Source organism: Giraffa tippelskirchi, chromosome 13 (genome assembly GCF_054371585.1).
Source record: "Giraffa tippelskirchi isolate mGirTip1 chromosome 13, T2T-mGirTip1v1.2.pri, whole genome shotgun sequence".
NCBI classification, from domain to species: domain Eukaryota; kingdom Metazoa; phylum Chordata; class Mammalia; order Artiodactyla; family Giraffidae; genus Giraffa; species Giraffa tippelskirchi.
In genome coordinates, this window is record NC_137287.1 from 65144643 (window position 1) to 65167022 (window position 22380).

Genomic DNA, 22380 nt, shown 5'->3' on the forward strand with positions numbered 1-22380 from the left:
CCAAATAAATTAAAGGAGAAATCTGAAAAGCCACAGAGGGAAGAAATGACATTCTTATAGATGGGAGAAGTGATTCTTCTTAAATGAAAAGACAAGTGGCTAGTCCACGTGGTGACAACTATTCATGACACCTCAATTGCATCAATAGCATCAATAGGAAAAGAAGACAGGAGACCTGGCCATCAGATAGCTAAGTCCATTTGTATCAGTTCAGTTCAGTTCAGTTCAGTCGCTCAGCCGTGTCCGACTCTTTGCAACCCCATGAATTGCAGCACGCCAGGCCTCTCTGTCCATCACCAACTCCCGGAGTCTACCCAAACCCATGTCCATCGAGTCGGTGATGCCATCCAACCATCTCATCCTCTGTGTTCCCCTTCTCCTCCCGCCCCCAATCCTACCCAGCATTAGGGTCTTTTCCAATGAGTCAACCCTTCGCATGAGGTGGCCAAAGTATTGGAGTTTCAGCTCAACATCAGACCTTCCAATGAACACCCAGGATTGATCTCCTTTAGGATGGATTGATTGGATTTCCTTGCAGTCCAAGGGACTCTCAAGAGTCTTCTCTAACACCACAGTTCAAAAGCATCAATTCTTCGGCCCTCAGCTTTCTTCACCGTCCAACTCTCACATCCATACATGACCACTGGAAAAACCATAGCCTTGACTAGACGGACTTTTGTTGGCAAAGTAATGTCTTTGCTTTTAAACATGCTATCTAGGTTGGCCATAACCTTCCTTCCAAGGAGTAAGCGTCTTTTAATTTCATGGCTGCAGTCACCATCAGCAGTGATTCTGGAGCCCAAAAAAATAAAGTCTGACACTGTTTCCACTGTTTCCCCATCTATTTCCCATGAAGTGATGGGACCAGATGCCATGATCTTAGTTTTCTGAACGTTGAGCTTTAAGCCAACTTTTTCACTCTCCTCTTTCACCTTCATCAAGAGGCTCTTTAGTTCTTCTTCACTTTCTGCCGTAAGGGTGGTGTCATCCGCATATCTGAGGTTATTGATATTTCTCCCGGCAATCTTGATTCCAGCTTGTGTTTCTTCCAGCCCAGCGTTTCTCATGATGTACTCTGCATATAAGTTAAATAAGCAGGGTGACAATATACAGCCTTGACGTACTCCTTTTCCTCTTTGGAACCAGTCTGTTGTTCCATGTCCAGTTCTAACTGTTGCTTCCTGACCTGCATACAGGTTTCTCAAGAGACAGGTCAGATGGTCTGGTATTCCCATCTCTTTCAGAATTTTCCACAGTTTGTTGTGATCCACACAGTCAAAGGCTTTGGCGTAGTCAATAAAGCAGAAACAGATGTTTTTCTGGAACTCTCTTGCTTTTTCGATGATCCAGCAGATATTGGCAATTTGATCTCTGGTTCCTCTGCCTTTTCTAAAACCAGCTTGAACATCTGGAAGTTCACGATTCACGTATTGCTGAAGCCTGGCTTGGAGAATTTTGAGCAAGTCCATTTGTATATTAGAGTATAATTAGAAGTTAATAGATCTGATTAATACCTGGCAAACTTCAGTATCCTCTGGCAAGCTCAAGAATAGTATAAAAAAGTGGGTTTCTATTTGAGTAATTGTGGTTTATCCAATGCATTTAAATTTTTTGTAGCCTTAACACATAGAATAAAATGACACAGAAGCAATTTTTGTTAGCAGTAGCCACTGACCATTCTGGTGAATGCAGTGGTAGTCCCATACCTGGTCCTTCTTGTGGCATTTCTAAAAGAAAATGTTCACCTTGTTGAGTATCAGGTACAATAGAATAACAAATTCTAGAGGAAATAATACCCACAGGACTGAAAAAAAAAATTGCTGCCAGGAAGTGTAGCATCTGCTCTTTCAGGAAAAAGTGCAGATGGTATACAGTATATTTGTAATATATGTTCTGTTCCCTGTACAGAGGGGCCTGCTATACTGCTTATTACACTCTCAACGAAATATTAGAATGTTTCTGTAAGACATATTATTGTTCAGTCACTAAGTCATGCCCAACTCTTTGCCATCCCATGGATGGCAGCATGCCAGGCTTCTCTGTTCTTCACCATCTTGCAAGCTGCAAATAGGTATGTTAAGTGCAAAGAAAACTTGTTGATTTTTAGTCCAACATGGATGTTTCAGTATTCACTTACAAATTTCGAGCCACAGGCATTAGTTTTCTGCAAAAACTCCCCTAGTCAATAATGTATTAATCAAACTAACAAAACTGAAATTCAAAGAAAAATATTAAAAGTAGCAAGGGAAAGGCAACAAATAACATACAAGGGTATCCCAAGACTATTAGCTGATTCTTTTTTTTTTTTTTGCAAGCATTCTTTTTTTTTTTTAATAAATTTATTTATTTTAGTCGGGGGCTAATTACTTTACAATATTGTAGTGGGTTTTGCCATACATTGACATGAATCAGCCATGGGTTTACATGTGTTCCCCATCCTGAACCCCCCTCCCACATCCCTCCCCATCCCATCCCTCTGGGTCATCCCATTGCCCCAGCCCTGAGCATTTGTCTCATGCATCGAACCTGGAATGGTGTTCTGTTTCACACATGATAATATACATGTTTCAAGGCTATTCTCTCAGAATGTCCCACCCTCACCTTCTCCCTCAGAGTTCATAAGACTGTTCTATGCATGTGTGTCTCTTATTCTGTCTCACATATAGGGTTATCATTACCATCTTTCAAATTCCATATATATGCATTAGTATACTGTATTGGTGTTTTTCTTTCTGGCTTACTTCACTCTGTATAATGGGCTCCAGTTTCATCCATCTCAATAGAACTGATTCAAATGTATTCTTTTTAATGGCTGAATAATATTCCATTGTGTATATGTACCACAGCTTCCTTATCCATTCGTCTGCTGATGGACATCTAGGTTGCTTCCATGTCCTGGCTATTATAAACAGTGCTGCAATGAACATTGGGGTACACGTGTCTCTTTCAATTCTGGTTTCCTTGGTGTGTATGCCCAGCAGTGGGATTGCTGGGTCATATGGCAGTTCTATTCCCAGTTTTTTAAGGAATCTCCACACTGTTCTCCATAGTGGCTGTACTAGTTTGCATTCCCACCAACAGTTTAAGAGGGTTCCCTTTTCTCCACACCCTCTCCAGCATTTATTGCTTGTAGACTTTTGGATAGCAGCCATTCTGACTGATGTGAAATGGTACCTCATTGTTTATTAGCTGATTCTTACCTGCAGGTAAGAAGGAAGTGGCAGGATATATTTAAAGTGATAAAAGGGAAAAACCTAAAACAAGATTAATGTCCCCAGCAAGGATACCATTCAGATTCAACATAGACTTCAAAAACTTTACAGATGAGCAAAAGCTGAGACAGTTCAGCACCACCAACCCAGCTTTACAACAAATGCTAAAGGAACATTTTTAGGCAGGAAACAAGAGAAGAAAAAACCTACAAAAGCAAACCCAAAACAGTTAAGAAAATGGTGATAGGAACATACCTATCAACACTTAACCTTAAATATAAATTGATTAAATATTTCAACTGAGAGACAGATTGGCTGAATGGATATGAAAGGAAGACCTATACACCCCTATACACATGCTGTTCACAAAAGAGACCTACTTCAGACCTAGGAACACACACAGACTGGAAGTGGGTGGGAAAAGGTGTTCCATGTAAATGGAAATCAAAGCTGGAGGAGCAATATTTCCATCAGACAAGATAGACCTTACTGTTACAAAAGATATGGATGCTACATAAGGATACTATATAATGATCAAAGGATCATTCCAAGAAGAAAGCTGTAACAATTATAAATATTTACATACCTAGAATAGGAGCGCCTAAAAACAAGGCAAATACTAGCAGCCATAAAAGGGGAAATTGACAGTAATACAATAATAGTAGGCGACTTTAACACACCAACTTACACCAATACACAGATCATCCAGGAAGAAAATTAATAAGGAAATGCAAGCTTTAAACAACACATTAGACCAGATAGACTTAATTGGTATTTATAGGACATTCCATACGAAAGCAGTAGAATCAGAATACACTTTCTTCTCAAGTGCACCAGGAATATTCTCCGGGATATATTACATCATAGGACACAAATCCAGCCTTGGTAAATTTAAGAAATTTGAAATTGTTTCTAGCATCTTTTCTAACACTATGAGATTAGAAATCAATTAGATGGAAGAAGAGTAAAAAGCACAAACACCTGGAGGCTAAACAATGTCCTACTAAATAACCGGGATCACTGAAGAAATTAAAAAAATAAATAGAAATAAACGACCATGAAAACACAACAACCCAAAACCTATGGGATGCAGCAAAAGCAGTTTATAGGAATACATTCCTACCTCAAGAAAGAAGAAAAATCTCCAACCTCACCTTACACCTAAACCAACCAGAGAAAAGAATAAGAATACTCAAAGTTAGTAGAAGAAATCATAAAAATCACAGGAGAAATAAAAAGTAGAAATGATTAAAACAGTAGCAAAGATCAATGAATCTAAAAGCTGGTTCTTTGAGAAGATAGACATAATTGATAAACCTTTAGCCAGACTCATCAAGAAAAAAAGAGGAAGGACTCAATAAAATTAGAAATGAAAAGGAAAAATTACAACTGATACCATAAAAATACAAAGTACCATAGGAGACTACTATAAGAAACTATATGCCAATAAAATGGACAGCCTGGAAGAAAGGCACAAATTCTTCCAAAGGTACAGTATTCCAAGACTGAACTAGGAAAAAATAGAAAATATGAACAGACCAATCACAAGCAATGAAATTGAAACTGTATTTAAAAATCTTCCAACATGTTAAAGTCTAAGACCAGATGGTTTCAGAAGCAAATTTCATCAAATATTTAGAGAAAAGCTATCACCTATCCACCTCAAACTCTTCCAAAATAATTGAAGAAATGCTCCCAAGCTCATTCTACAAGGCCATCATCACTGTGACAACAAAGCCAGACAAATAAATCACACACACACAAAAGAAAATATAGACCAATATCATTGAAGAATATAGACTCAATAATTATTAAAAAAAAAAATAGTAAACAGAATTCAACAGCACGTTAATACTATCATTCACTGTGATAGTGAGATTTATCCCAGTGATGAAAATAGTATATGCAAATCAATGTGATACACCATATTAACAAATTGAAGAATAAAAACCATATGATCATCTCTGTAGATGCAGAAAAGCTTTTGAAAAAATTCAACACCCATTTATGATAAAAACTCCAGAAAATGGGTATACAGAGAATCTAATTCAACACAATAAAGGCCACATATGACAGACCCACAGCAAACATTCTCTGTGGTGAAAAACTGAAATGTTTCCTCTGAGATGAGGAATAAGATGGGGATGACCACTCTTGACACTATTATTCAACAGTTGTGAAAGTCCTAGCTACAACAGAGAAGAAAAATAAAGGGAATCCAAACTGGAAGAGAAGCAAAACCATTACTGTTTGCAGATGACATGATACTTTACATAGAAAATCCTAAAGATGCTAACAGAAAACTACTAGTGCTAATCACTGAATCTGGCAAAGTTGCACAATACAAAAATATGCAGAAATCTCTTGCATTCCTATACACTAACAATGAACAATCAGAGGAATTAACAGTCCCCTTTATCATTGCAACAACAACAAAAAATAAAATACCTAGGAATAAATCTACCTAAGGAGGTAAAAGATTGGTATGCAGAAAACTATAAGATACTGATAAGAGATATCAAAGACACACAAATGGAAAGGTATACCATGTTCTTGGATTGGAAGAATCTATATTGTGAAAATTACTATCCAAAGCAATCTACAGATCCAGTGCAATCCCTATCAAATTACTAATAACATTTTTCACAGATTCAGAACAAAAACTTTTTACAATTTGTAAGAAAAAAAAACAAAACATGGTAGTGGAGACGGTATGGTATTGGCACAAAACAGAAATATAGACCAATGAACAGGATTGGAAGCCCAGAGAAACCAATGGACTATGGTCACCTATGAAAATGGTGACAAGAATACACAATGTTGGAAAGACAGTCTCTTCAATAATTGATGCTGGGAAAACTAGACAGCTTCATGTAAAAGAATGAAATTAGAACACTCCATAACACCATACATAAAAATAAACTTTAAATGGATTAAAGACCTAAATGTAAGGCCAGACACTGCAAAACCCTTAGAGGAAAACATAAGCAGAACACTCGTTGACATAAATTACAGGAAGGTATTCTTTGGCCCAACTCCTAGAGTAATGAAAATAACAAAAATAAACAAATGGAACCTATTTAAAGCTTTTTGCACAGCAAAGAAAACTATAAAGAACATGAGAACACAGCCCTCAGAAGGGGGGCGGGATATTTGCAAATGAAGCAACTGACAAGGAATTAATCTCTAAAATATACAAACAGTTCATGCAGCTCAATACCAATCAGAAAATGAGTGGAAGACCTAATTAGACATTTATCCAAAAAAGAGATACAAATGGCCACAAAGCATTTGAAATGATGCCCAACATCACTGACTGTTAGAGAAATGCAAATCAAAATTACAATGAGGTATCACCTCACACCAGTCAGAATGGCCATCAAAATATCTAGAGACAGTAAATGCTAGAGAGGGTGTGGAGGAAAGGAAACCTGCGTGCACTGTTGGTGGGAATGTAACTTGGTACAGCCACTGTGGAAAACAGTGCGGATATTCCTTAGAAAGCTAGAAACAGAGTTAACATACGACACAGCAAACTTACTTCTGGGCAGGTACTCAGAGAAAACCATAATTCCAAAAGATACATGCACTGTAGCAGTATCCACAATAGCTGGGACAGGTAAGCACGCTAAATGCCCATCATCAGAGAAATGGATAAAGATGATGTGGCACTGTAGCATATATATACGGTCATTTTATGGAAAATGGAATATATATAAATACGGAGTATATATAAGAAGAAATGAAATAGTGCAAATTGCAGAGATGTGGCTAGACCTAGTGGCTGTCACACAAAGCAGAGTGAGGTATGTCAGAATGAGGAAAACAAACATCATATATAAATGTATATATGTGGAATCTAGAAAAATAGTACAAATGTATCTATTGAAAAGCAGAAATAGAGACACAGACAGATATATGGACACCAAGATGGGAAAGGGGGAGTGGGATCAATTGGAAAATTGGGATTCACACATATGAACTTCTATGTATAAAATAGATAACTGATGAGAACCTACTGTGTAGGAAACTACTCAATGCCTGGTGGCGACAAAGAAGGGATACACGAAAATGTATAGCTGATGCATTTTGCTGTACAGCAGAAACTAACACAACATTGTAAAGCAACTACAATGAAAATTTTTAAAGTAAATAAAAATGAAATAATGCCATTTGTAGCAATGTGGACAAAAAGAATAAACACAAGAAGTACAAAATCCAACTGAAAAAAGGTTTAAAATAATAACTACATGAAAGGGAAAGTGTTAGTTGTGCAGTTGTGTCCGACTCTTTTGTGACTCCATGGACTGTAGCCCACCAGACTCCTCCGTCCATGGGATTTTCCAGGCAAGAATACTGGAGTGGGTTGCCATTTCCTTCTCCAGAGGATCTTCCTGATCCAGGGATTGAACCTGGGACTCCTGCATTGCATGTAGACTCTTTACCTTCTGAAGCCATCATTGAAGCCTGCCGAAGCGAGCTGAAGCCAACTGACAACAAAAACAGACTTAAAATGACAATAATTACATACTTACCATTACTTTAAATGTCAGTAAACTAAATGCTGTGATCAGAAGATACAAAGCAGCAGAGTGGATAATAAAAGAAACTACAGTATGCTGCATATAAGACTCACTTTTTGGCAAAGACATAGATTCAAGAAGAAGGATAGAAAAGGTATTTCATTCAGATGGAGATGATAAGAAAACTGATGCCGCTTTGTGATACTGTATAAAGTAGATTTTATAACAAAGTCCATAAAGAAAGGCAAAGAAGGACACTACTGCTGCTGCTGCTAAGTCGCTTCAGTCGTGTCCAACTCTGCGTGACCCCATAGACGGCAGCCCACTAGGCTCCCCCGTCCCTGGGATTCTCCAGGCAAGAACACTGGAGTGGGTTGCCATTTCCTTCTCCAATGCATGCAAGTGAAAAGTGAAAGTGAAGTCGCTCAGTCATGTCCGACTGTTAGCGACCCCTTAGACTGCAGCCCACCAGGCTCCGCCGTCCATGGGATTTTCCAGGCAAGAGTACTGGAGTGGGGTGCCATTGCCTTCTCTGAAGAAGGACACTATATAACTGTAAAAGGATCAATACAAGAAGAGGGCATTATACTTGTTAACATATATGCACCCAATATAAGAGAACCTAAATATATTAAACAAGTGCTGGTAAAAGTGAGAGATTGACAGGAATACAATAATAGTAGGAAACTTTAATGCCCCACTAACACCTGTGGACAGATCATCCAGTCAGAAAATCAAAAAAGCAACAGAAATCTTAAAGGACACAGTAGTATATTTGGACTTACTTGATGTTTAGAGGACCATAAAAAATACACTACCAAAAAAAAAAAAAGGCCAATATCTTTGATGACTATAGATGCAAAACTCCTCAAAGTTTTAGCAACTTACACCGATAATACATAAAAAGAATTGCACATCATGATGACGTTGGATTCATTACAAGGTTGCAAGGATGATTTAACATACAAATCAATTGATATGATACACCACATTAACAAGAAAAGACAAAAACTACATGATCATCTGAATAGATGCAGAGAAAGCATTTGATAGCTTTCAGTATACATTCATTATAAAACAAAAAAACAGCTCACCAAAGTGGGAACATATCTCAACAGGATAGTGCCATTTCACAGCCAACAGAAAACTCAAGAGTGAAATGCTGAAAACTTCCCCACTGATTCTGGAACAAGACAGAATGCCTACTGTCACTGCTTCTGTTCAACATAGTATTGTCATTCCTAGACATTTCAAGGAGACAATAAATAAAAGGTGTCCGATTTGAAAGGAAAGAGGTAAACCTGTCATCATATGTAGATGACACGATACTCAATGGAAGGAGTGATGCTGAAGCTCCAATACTTTGGCCACCTGATGTGAAAAACTCACTGACTGGAAAAGACCCTGATGCTGGGAAAGATTGAAGGCAGGAGGAGAAGGGGACAACAGGGGACAAAATGATTGGATGGCATCACAAACTCGATGGACATGAGTTTGAGCAGGCTCTGGGAGTTGGTGATGGACAGGGAAGCCTGGCATGCTGCAGTCCATGGGGCCGCAGAGAGTCAGACATGACTGAGTGACTGAACTGAACTGAATGATACTCTGTGTAGGGATCCCTAAAGACTTCACACAAAGAAAGCTATTAGAACTAATAAATTGATTCAGCGAGTTAGAAGAGCACAAGTTGATATACAGAAATCTGTTTCTTTTCTTTATACTAACAATGAAATATTAGAAAGTAAAAAAAAATAATAATAAAGTGACATCAAAAAAATAAAGTGCCCGGAATAAATCTACATAGGAGATGAAAAGACCTGTATAGTAAGAAGTTAAAACACTGATTAAAGCAATTGAAGATGATTCAAAGAAATGGAAAGATACTTTATGCTTGTGGGTATAAAGTATTAATATAATGGTCATACTTCCCAAAGCAGTCTTTCAATTTATTATGATATTTTTCACAGAACTACAAAAAACAATTGTAAAATATTAGGGAACATTTAACAGGGGGCTTCCTGTGTGCTGATCTGTCAGGATTTCTCTGTTCCTTATTAATACTTGAATATTCAAAGATTAAGAGGAGCTGGCAAGGACTGAGGAATGCATGCATTTCCTTCATTAGCTTTTCCATATGGTGAAAAGTAACATTTAAAACCCTCTTCCTTTCTGATATGGAAGTGATTATTTACAACCCTCTCTCTTTGAGCCTTCTGTTTCCTTGGTAATTTGTAAGATTTTTAATCCTTATCTTTGCTGAGAAAGCTACCTTGTAAGACAGTATATATACCCACATTATGTTGAATAAAACACCCTTGTTCCATCAGAACTCGGGTCCCCGTGTCTTTCTTCATCTCTCTCTCTCTCTCTCTCTCTCCTTCAGGCTAGTTCTTTGGAGTGCAGAGGCCCACTGAAGCTTACTTACTTGCCCAGGCTTTCAAGACCTCCTCGAGAGGGTGCCCTGAGCCTACGTAAGTGGTGCAAACTCTTTGTCTTAGGGTTTTATTGGTTTTCTGCGTAAACCAGAGAATATCAGCCTCTTTCTTTCTTTCTTTTACTTTCTTATGGTCAACTCTGTACCACCAGGTTCCAGTCCATTAAAGGACCCCAACAGTAAAACTTTTATATGGTATTACAGAAGACCCAGAATTGCCATAACAATCCTGAAGAAAAAGAACAAACCTAGAAGCATTACCCTCCCAAACTCCAGAGAATACTGTAAAGCTTCAGTGATCAAAACAGCATCATATTGGCAAGAAACAGACATATAGATCAATGGAACAGAATAGAGAGCTCAGAAATAAACCTACACAACTATGGATTAATCATAAACAAAGGAGATAAAAGTACACAGTGAAGGAAAGACAATGTCCTCAAGGGTTTTGAGGAAGCTGGGCAGTGTCGTGAAAATCAATGAAATTAGAACACCCCCTCACATCACATACAAAACTAAATCTCAAATGGCTTATAAACCTAAAAATAAGACAACACTATGAAACTCTTACAAGAGAACATAGGAAAAACATTCTGATATAAATTGTAGCAATTTTTCTTAGATGAATCTTCCAAGGCAAAAGAAATAAAAGCAAAAATAAACAAATGAGATCTAAATCAAACTTAAAAGCTTTTGCACAGCAAAGGAAGCCATCAACAAATCAAAAAGACAACCTATGGTTAAACTGAAAGTATTTTCAAATATTTTTCAATATATTCAATATATTGAATATGAATATATTCAATATATTTCAATAACCAACAAGGGATTAATTTCCAAAATATACAAACAACTAATACAACTTCATGTAAAAAAAAAACAAAACCAATCAAGCAATGGGCAGAAGATCTAAATAGACATTTCTGTAAAGAAGACACATAGATGGCTAACAGGCACATGAAAAGATTCTCAACATTGTTAATTATTAGATAAGTGAAAAAATCATAATGAGGTATCTCACACTGGTCAGGATGACTATCATCATAAAGTCAACAAATAATAAATAATGGAGGGGTTGTAGAAAAAAGGGAACCCTCTTTCACTGTTGGTGGGAATGTAACTTGGTGCAACCACTATAGAAAACAGTGTAGAGGTTCTTTAAAAAATTAGAGTTACCATATGAGATAGCAATCTCACTCCTGTCTATATATCCAGAAAAGATGAAAACTCCAATTTGAAAAGGTACAAGCACCCCACAACAGCACTGTTTACAGTACTCAAGACATGGAAATAACCTAAGTGTCCATCACCAGATGCATGAATAAACATGTGGTATGTATACACAATGGAATACTACTTAGCCATAAAAAACAATGAAATAATGCCTTTTGCAGCAATATAGATGGACCTATAAAATACTAAGTCAAGTCAGAGAAAGATAAATATGTTATCACTTATATGTGGAATTTAAAAGAACAATACAAATTTATCTGTTTACAAAATAAATACACAGAAAACAAGGTTAGGGTAACCAAAGGAGAAAGAGAAGGTGGGAGGGATAAATTAGCAGTATGGGATTAACAGATATGCACTACTATATAACAAGGAATATTTAATATCTTATAATAACCTATAATGGAAAACTCCCTGAAACAATATAACTGAATCACTTTGCTGTACACCTGAAACTAACACAATATTGTAAATCAAATACACTTCAATTTTTAAAAGTCCCTTATTTTTTTTAAAGTGAAAAGCAAAACTGACTTTCTTCCCAGATTTTTATCTGATCCTTAAAGAAGTGTTAATTCCTAAATTTTCAATAGTGGAGTCTTAGGTATGGGTGACAAATACCAAAATAATTAAGACAATAAGTTAATAAGAAATCTACAAACAAATGCTTGAGAGGATGTGGAGAAAAGGGAACCCTCCTACACTTTTGGTAGGAATATAAATGGATACAGCCACTATGCAGACTATTATCTAAAGCCTCCTTAAAAAAAACAAAAATAGAACTACCACATGACCCAGCAAACCCATTCTTGGGCATATACCCAGAGAAAACCATACTTCAAAAAGACTCATGCATGCCAATATTCATTGCATCACTATTTAGAGTAACTAGGACATGGAAGCAACCTAAATGTCCCATCAACAGAGGAATGGATAAAGAAGATGTGTGGTACATATAACCATTAAATAAGGAATATAACCATTAAAAAAAATAATGCCATTTATAGCAAAATGGATGGACCTAGAAATTGTCATACTGAGTAAACTAAGAGAAAGACAAATATCACATGATATAGTTTATATATGGAGTCTAAAGAGGGTACAAATGAACGAGTGCACTCAACTTTTGCAAGAACACCAAAATTGCACCTAGCAGCTGAACAATCATCAATAGGAAAACATTGGAATCCACCAGAAAATGATACCACACATCCAAGGGCAAAGGAAAAGCCATACGAAGGTGGTAGAAGGGGCACAATCACATTTAAAATCAAACCTCATACCTACCAGAGACACTTGGAGGGCATAAACAAAACCTTGTGTTCATCAGGACCCAGTGAAAGGAGCAGTGACCCCCAGAAGAGACAGCCAGACCTGCCTGTGAGTGTTTAAGGGTCTCCTGCAGAGGCATGGGTCAGCAGTGGCCTGCCGCGGGGACAGGGTCTCTGGAAGCAGCAGTTTTGCGAGGTGTGGCGTGTGGCATAAGTCCTCTTGGAGGAGGTTTCCATAAGCCCTACTATAGAGCTGCCAGGTGGGCTATCCACAAACTGGAAAACAGTTGTACCAAAGAAGTTCTTTCACTGTTGCAAAAGTTCCAGGCCCCACAACAGGCTTCCCAACCAGAGGATCCGGCAAAGGAACTGAGAATCCTCAGGGAATGTGACTTTGAAGTTCAGCGGGATTTGATTCCAGAACTTCCACAGGACTGGGGAAACAGCCTCTTGAAAGGAAAAGACCTTCCTTATGTGCTCCAGGACCCAGGAGAAAGGAGCAGTGACCCCAAAAGACACTGAGCCAGACTTGTCTATGAGTGTTTGGGAGTCTCCAGTGGAGGCGTGGGTTGACAGTGGCCTGCCACGGAATCAGAGAAACTGACAGCAGCAGTCCTGGGAGGCACAGTGTGCTGGCATAAGTCCTTTTGGAGGAAGTCACCATTACCCCTGCCACCCATCAGCAGAAAACTGGATTAAAGATTTACTGAGCATGGCCTTGCCCACCAGAACAAGACTCAATTTTCCCCACAGCCAGCCCTCCTATCAGGAAGCTTGCACACGCCCCTTATCCTCATCCATCAGTGGGCAGACAAAATCAAAACCAGTCTATGAAAACTAACCAAAATAATCACATGGATCACAGCTTTGTGTAACTTAATCAGGCTATGAGCCATGCCCCATGGGGCCACTCATGACAGACTGGTCATGGTGGAGAGATTTGACAAAACGTGGTCCACTGGAGAAGGGAATGGCAAACCACTTCAGCATCCTTGCCTTGAGAACCCCATGAACAGTATGAAAAGGCAAAACGATATGACACTGAATAACGAACCCCCCCAGAGGTTAGTAGGTGTCCAAAATGCTACAGGAGAAGAGAGGAGAAATAGATCCAGAAGGGATAAAGAGGCTGAGCCAAAGGGGAAAGAATGCCCAGTTGTGCATGTGTCTGGTGGTGAAAGTAAAGAACACTATTGCATCGGAACATGGAATGTCAGGTCCATGAATCAAGGTAAATTGGAAGTGGTCAAACAGGAGATGGCAAGAATGAACATCGAAATTTTAGGGTTCATTGAACTAAAATAGATAGGAATAGGCAAATTTAGTTCAGTTCAGTTCATTTCAGTCGCTCAGTCGTGTCTGACTCTTTGCGACCCCATGAACCACAGCACGCCAGGCCTCCCTGTCCATCACCAACTCCCGGAGTCCACCCAAACCCATGTCCATCGAGTCAGTGATGCCATCCAGCCATCTCATCCTCTGTTGTCCCCTTCTCCTCCTGCCCCCAATCCTTCCCAGCATCAGAGTCTTTTCCAATGAGTCAACTCTTCACATGAGGTGGCCAAAGTATTGGAGTTTCGGCTTCAACATCAGTCCTTCCAATGAACACCCAGGACTGATATCCTTTAGGATTGACTGGTTGGATCTCCTTGCAGTCCAAGGGACTCTCAAGGGTCTTCTCCAACACCACAGTTCAAAAGCATCAATTCTTCAGCACTCAGCTTTCTTCACTGACCAACTCTCACATCCATACATGACTACTGGAAAAACCATAGCCTTGACTCTGGTCAAGCAATGTCTCTGCTTTTAAATATGCTATCTAGGTTGGTCATAACCTTCCTTGCAAGGAGTAAGCGTCTTTTAATTTCATGGCTGCAATCACCATCTCCAGTGATTTTGGAGCCCCCAAAAATAAAGTCTGACACTGTTTCCACTGTTTCCCCATCTATTTGCCGTGAAGTTATGGGACCAGATGCCATGATCTTAGTTTTCTGAATGTTGAGCTTTAAGCCAACTTTTTCACTCTCCTCTTCTTCAGATAACCATTATATCTACTACTCTGGGAAAGAATCCCTTAGAGGAAATAGAGCAGCCCTCACAGTCAACAAAAGAGTTCGAAATGAAGTACTTGGGTGCAAAAATAACAGAATGATCTTGTTTCGTTTCCAAGACAAAACATTCAGTATCACAGTAATCCAAGTCTATGCCACAACTACTAATGCTGAAGAAACTGAAGAACAGTTCTATGAAGACCTAAAAGACCTTTTAGAACTAACACCAAAAAAAGGTGTCCTTTTCATCACAGGGGACTGGAATGCAGAAGTAGGAAGTTAATAGATACCTGGAGTAACAAGTAAGTTTGGTCTTGGAGTACAAAATGAAGCAGAGCAAAGGCTAACAGAGTTTTACCAAGAGAATGCGCTAGTCATAGCAAACACCCTCTTCCGACAACACAAGAGATGACTCTACATATGGACACCACTGTATGGTCAATACTGAAATCAGAATGATTATATTCTTTGCAGTTGAAGATGGAGAATCTCTACACAGTCAGCAAAAACAAGATTGGGAACTGACTGTAACTTACTGCAAAATTCAAACTTAACTTGAAGAAAGCAGGGAAAACCACTAGGCCATTCATATATGACCTAAATCAAATCCCTTATGATTATACAGTAGAAGTGACAAATAGATTCAAGAGATCAGATCTGATAGAGTGCCTGAAGAGCTATGGACAGAGGTTCGTAACATTATTCAGGAGGCAGTGATCAAAACCATCCTCAAGAAGAAGAAATACAGAAAGGCAAAATGTTGTCTGAGGAGGCCTTGCCAATAGCTGAGAAAAGAAGAGAAGCAAAAGGCAAAGAAGAAAAGGAAAAATATATCAATCTGAATGCAGAATTCCAAAGAAGAGCAAGGAGAGATAATAAAACCTTCTTGAGTGAACAGTGCCAAAAATTTGAAGAAAACAATAGGATGGGAAAGATCTCTTCAAGAAAATTAGGGAACATTTCATGCAAAGATTGGGACAATTAAGGAAAGAAATGGTATGGATTTGCAGAAGATACTAAGAAGAGGTGGCAAGAATACACAAGAACTGTCCAAGAAAGATCTTAATGACCCAGATAACCACAATGGTCTTATCACTGACCAAGAACTAGACATCCTGGAGTGTAAAGTCAAGTGGGCCTTAGGAAGCATCACTACAAACCAAGCTAGTGGAGATGATGGAATTCCACCTGAGCTGTTTCAAATCTTCATAGATGATGCTGTTAAAGTGCCTCACTCAGTATGCCAACAAAGGTCTGTATAGTCAAAGCTATGTTTTTTCCGGTAATCATGTATGGATGTGAGAGTTGGATCATAAAGAAGGCTGAGAACTGAAGAATTGATGCTTTTGAACTGTGGCATTGGAGAAGACACCTGAGAGTCCCTTGGACTGCAAGCAAATCAAACCAGTTAGTCCTAAAGGAAATCAGTCCTGAATATTGATTGGAAGGATTGATGCTAAAGCTGAAGCTCCAATACTTTCGCCATCTGATGTGAAGAGGCAACTCACTGGAAAAGACCCTGATGCTAGGAAAGATTGAGGGCAGGAGGAGAAGGGGATGACAGAGGATGAGATGGTTGGATGGCACCATTGGATACTCAATGGACATGAATTTGAGCAAATTCCAGGAGATGGTGAATGACAGGGAAGCCTGGTGTGCTGCAGTCCATGTGGTCGCAAAGGGTCAAGACACAATTGAGAGACTGAATAGCAACAACAACAAATGAACTTACTTCCAAAATATGAAGTAGAGTCATAGGTGTAAAAAATAAACTATTGGTTACCAGGGGATGTGGGCGATAAATTGGGTGATTGGGACTGACATATACACAACTGTATATCAGATAGGTAACTAATAAGAACCTATTGTATGGTACAGGGAACTCTACTCATTACTCTGTAATGCCCTATATTGGGAAAGAATCTTAAAAAAGAGTGGATATACATATTTGTATAACTGATTCACTTTACTGCATACTTGAAACTAACACAACATCATTAATCAACTATACTCAAAGAAATTTAAAAAAAAAAGAAAATATAAAAAGGGAAGACATTTTAAAGATCTCTTAAAAAAAATCAATATATAGATTTTCTTATAACAGAGAAACCAGAATGGTCCTGAATCATGACTACCCTCATATCCTTACTTATTGAAACAAGAAAACTCCCAAAAAAGAGAAAAATTCAAAGAATTTATATCTAAAATGAAGCAACAATGTTGCATGTCTGTTTCTTTTCACTTATCTAACAGTGTATAGGCCTTTAAATACTCTAAGGAAACACACAGAAATGCCATTAAAACTATCAAAAACCAACAGTCAAGAGAAGAACATAAATCATTTTGTTTCTTTAATACACTTATTGCTTTAATATATTTCCTTTCCTCCTCCCCAAATAATTATTTTTCTTCCACTATCCTATATAGTAACTGCTTTTCCCAGAATCTCAAAACTCTTCTTTCCACTCTTTTATTTTCCTTCATGATTCTTTTCATTTGTTGTCAATGTGTTGATTCTACACTGTAAGATAAAAGGACAATTTATGAATATGCTGAGCATAGTACCAACATTGCTAAACAGATGAAATATGAGCTCTGTAAAAGCAAATTTGGGGCATACAAACTGTTAGTCTTTTTGAAAAGTACTGTGAATGCAAAGAAAGTTCACATTGCCTGCTAGGGTGTCTCTCATAAAGGTAATTGGTTAGGTCTTTAGTAATGGATAAGATAAGAAATGAAGACAGAATATGGAGCTGGCTGTACATTTTGGGTAAACTTAATGACATGAGCAAATGAAGTCAGAAAAAAGAGGTTTTAGCACGTAGAATAAGTCAAGTTTCAAGGCTACGGAAAGAACAAAGTTGGACAATAAGTTTCGCTTTGAGTAATGTTCTAAGGAGGCTGAACGCTAGTGAAGACTTCTGAGAAGAGAATGAACATAATGTCTTAAAGAAATTATTCTAGCAACTGAGTGGATAAGAAGTAACATAGAAGTGTAATTTACTAGTAATTATTAAAAAAAATCCAGGCCCAAGATTGTAAGTGCCTGAAATGTGAAGTTTTTGAAGTGGGGAACCATAGAGTGAGACAATGGAAACAAGAAGAAATAAAATATGAGGTCAGAAATACAAAAACTTCTCAAGCTAGGGCCTCAGAAAATGGTACTGGTGTTAACAGAAATAGCAAAGCAGAAGGAGCAGCTTAGGGGTGAGGAAAGAGAGATAAGTACAGTGTGAGGTGTACTGATGTTGAGACGCCAATAGAAGAACCAGGTGGAACTGTAGATCTCAGGAGAGTTATGGTGAAAAGATGATCTAAACATATTTTCTTATGTGGTGAACAAGAGTTTCATAGTTAGGGTTAGCGTGGTTTTTTTCTTCATTGTAAAAATCACAGTAAAGGTGAGGGTGAGGCAAGAAATAGGTTGGCGCATTAATCTCTCTCTTCAGAAATTAAGTACAGAGGTAACAGGAATCTAAGAAGGTCTTAACACTGGAAGTAGAAGGATTTGTGAATGCATTCTAACTTAAAATATCTGTATTCCCCAAATAGGAAAACAATTTAGGGTGTCCTTAAAAGAAGACAAGATCAAAATTGGCACTGAGATATTTGTTGAGGACATGCATATTCATGATTTTTTAAGGTCTATGTGTTGATTTAGGAGAAGAAAACAATTTCCATGTTAAATGTACAGTTCAGTGGTATTAATTACATTCACTGTGTTGTGCAATCATCACTATTTCCATAACATTTTTATCATCCTAACAGAAACTCTGTACCAACCATTTAACTCCCCATTTTCCCATCTGCAGCCCCTGGTCAACTCTAATCATCTCCATGTCTATGAAGTGAAAGTGAAAGTCACTCAGTCGTGTCCTACTCTTTGCAACCCCATGGACTATATATAGTCCATGGAATTCTCCAGGCCAGAATACTGGAGTGGGTAGCCTTTTTATCTTCCCAACCCAGGGATCGAACCCAGGTCTCCCACATTGCAGGCAGATTCTTTACCAGCTGAGCCACAAGGGAAGCCCAAGAACACTGGAGTGGGTAGTCTATCCCTTCTCCAGCAGATCTTCCTGACCCAGGAATCGAACCAGGGTCTACTGCATTGCAGGAGGATTCTTTACCAACTGAGCTATGAGGGAAGCCCATGTCTATAGATGTTCCTATTGTGGACGTTTCATATCAGTGGAATCATACAATGATACAATCAAGTAAGTTTCTGCTAAAAAAAAAAAATAGTGTTAGGAACACTCACTATGACATCTATCATCTTAACAAATTTTGTGTACAGTGTGTTATTGTTGACCATAGGAACAATGTTTTACAGCAGATCTCTAGAGCTTATAACTCTTACTTAACTGAAACTTAACTCCTGTTAATTAATAACTGCCCATTTCTTCTCCCTTGCCCTAGATCTTGGTAACCACCCTTCTCATCTTTGTTTTGAGTTTGACTATTTCAGATAACTCATGTAAGTGGAACCATGCAATACTTGTGTCACACAGCCTACTATTTTCTAAGGAGAAATACCATATGGGAGAAAAAGTAGGGGAGAGAACATTTTAGTTAAGGTGAGCAGACTTATATAAGCACGTAATAAATCTAATACTGTATCTCTAGCTGCTTTAGAGTTTACAACATGCCTCCAGATTATGTCGTTTTTACAACCTTTCTATAAGGTTGAGCTGGAATTGTACTCTCCATATAAAAGATGAAGTGATGCTCAGAGATACTGAGCTCTAGAATATATAGCTAAAAGTTACAATTAGGTCTTTTAATTGAAACTATGCAGATGATACCACCCTTATGGCAGAAAGTGAAGAACTAAAAAGCCTCTTGATGAAAGTGAAAGAGCAGAGTGAAAAAGTTGGCTTAAAGCTCAACATTCAGAAAACTAAGATCATGGCATCCAGTCCCATCACATGGCAAATAGATGGGGTAACAGTGGAAACAGTGTCAGACTTTATTTCTTTGGGCTCCAAAATCACTGCAGATGGTGATTGTAGCCATGAAATTAAAAGATGCTTACTCCTTGGAAGGAAAGTTATGGCCAACCTAGATAGCATATTAAAAAGCAGAGACATTACTTTGCCAACAAAGGTCCATCTAGTCAAGGCTATGGTTTTTCCAGTAGTCATGTATGGATGTGAGAGTTGGACTGTGAAGAAAGCTGAGCACCGAAGAATTGATGCTTTTGAACTGTGGTGCTGGAGAAGACTCTTGAGAGTCCCTTGGACTGCAAGGAGATCCAACCAGTCCATCCTAAAGGAGATCAGTCCTGGGTGTTCACTGGAAGGACTAATGTTGAAGCTGAAACTCCAGTACTTTGGCCACCTCATGTGAAGAGTTGACTCATTGGAAAAGACCCTGATCCTGGGAAGGATTGGGGGCGGGAGGAGAAGGGGATGACAGAGAATGAGATGGCTGGATGTTGTGGTCCTTTAATGGACCGGAACTTGGGGGTACAGAGTCGACCGATAAGAAAGTAAAAGAAGGAAGGAAAGAGGCTGATATTCCCTGGTTTACACAGTATGCCAATATAATTCTAGGACAAAGAGCTAGCACCGTCTACGTAGGCTCAGGGCGTCCTCTTGAAGAGGTCTTGAAAGCCCGGGCAAATAATTAGACATGATGGACACCTGTGCTCCGTGGAAGCAGCCTGAAACAGAGAGAGGGAGAGAGTGAGAGCGAGAGAGAGAATGAGGAAAGGCAGGGGGACCAGTGCTCTGGTGGAACAAAGGCATTTATTCAACATATTGTGGGCATATATATACTCTCTTACCAGATAGCCCTTTTTAGCAGAGATAGGGATCAAAGATCTAACAAGTCATCTAGAAAGCCGGAGGCTAGAATTATTCTCTAGAGAGGGGGTTGTAAAAGTAACTTTACATATCAGAAAGGAAGAGACTTGTAAATGGCTGCTGTTCACCATATGGAATTTCCATACGAATGAGATACATGAATTTCTATTATCCCCGAAAGCCAGCTTGCCAGCTCTCTGGCACCTGTATTCAAGTGCTGTTAAGGAACATAGAATTCATGCAAGACTGAAAACAGCATACAGGAAGCCTCCTGTTAAATGTATCCTGACACTTGGAAGGAAAGTTATGGCCAACCTAGATAGCATATTAAAAAGCAGAGACATTACTTTGCCAACAAAGGTCCATCTAGTCAAGGCTATGGTTTTTCCAGTAGTCATGTATGGATGTGAGAGTTGGACTGTGAAGAAAGCTGAGCACCGAAGAATTGATGCTTTTGAACTGTGGTGTTGGAGAAGACTCTTGAGAGTCCCTCAGACAGCAAGGAGATCCAACCAGTCCATCCTAAAGGAGATCAATCTTGGGTGTTCATTGGAAGGACTGTTGTTGAAGCTGAAACTCCAGTACTTTGGCCACCTCATGCAAAGAGTTGACTCATTGGAAAAGACCCTGATCCTGGGAAGGATTGGGGCGGGAGGAGAAGGGGACGACAGAGGATGAGATGGCTGGATGGCATCACCGACTCGATGGACATGAGTTTGGGTAAACTCCGGGTGTTGGTGATGGACAGGGAGACCTGGCGTGCTGTGATTCATGGGGTCGCAAAGAGGCGGACACAACTGAGCAACTGAACTGATTGAAACTAGAAACAGAAGAAAACAAGCAAACACACACAATCACTATCATCTATTTAGTGGTATTAGTAAATACTTTAAAGTTATGTGCAGTTTAACATTTCTGTCTTGAAGCAAGATACAGTTTTCATATAAACTTATAAAAATTGCTATGTAAAAACATACCAATTAATCCAATGATTAATTAATTGTACCTTAATAATATTGGTGTAATTGAGTTGGGAGTATAACAAATTACCTGTATTTGAAAATACTAAAATTGTAGTTGATGACCAAATGAGCCAGCGTTCACTAACACTTCAAAAATAATAATGTCTTCCCAAATCCTAGTTTTAAAGGGTCCTCCAAATAATTAAAAAAAAAAAAAGATTAATAGATAGTCACAGAGCAAAAATCATAAAATAAGGGATGCCTTTTGAAATACTACATTGTTTTCAAGTGGCTGAAAATTATTTGAGGAGAAATTGAACTTGAATCTAGTTTCTCATAAAATGTGAAAGAAAGTCTTGGTGAATGTTTTAAAATACCAAAAGGATATGATTGGCTATGGTACCCAAGTAGTTGAATTTTTAAAAATTTTACTTTAAAATTAATCTTTTAAAATATACTGCTTTAAGATATTTACACTGTAAATTACAATAAGAAATTCATTATAATAGAGAAAAGTAAAATAGAGTAGTATAGTACATTAAATTATCTAGTTAATCTCATCTGTTGGAAGCCTGACAATCGAGGTCAGAAAATGGCATATCAACTATTTGACATGTTCTGGCTCTGCATTCTCTGATAAAAAAAAAGTTTGGGATAATGGAGCATCAGCCTGTTTGTTCTAAACTTTAAGAGTATTTTATATATAGGAAGGAAACAGCAAAGTATAAATCATCCAGATTAAAACATTTGCTTACGAATAACTGATTTCCCTGCTTTGCTTAAATTCTGAAGGTAGTAGTGTGCTGTCCTGCAAAATAAATGGAAAAATCTCAGCCAGAAGTCACCTGGCAACTGTGTCAGGATTCCATATAACATACTGAAGGATG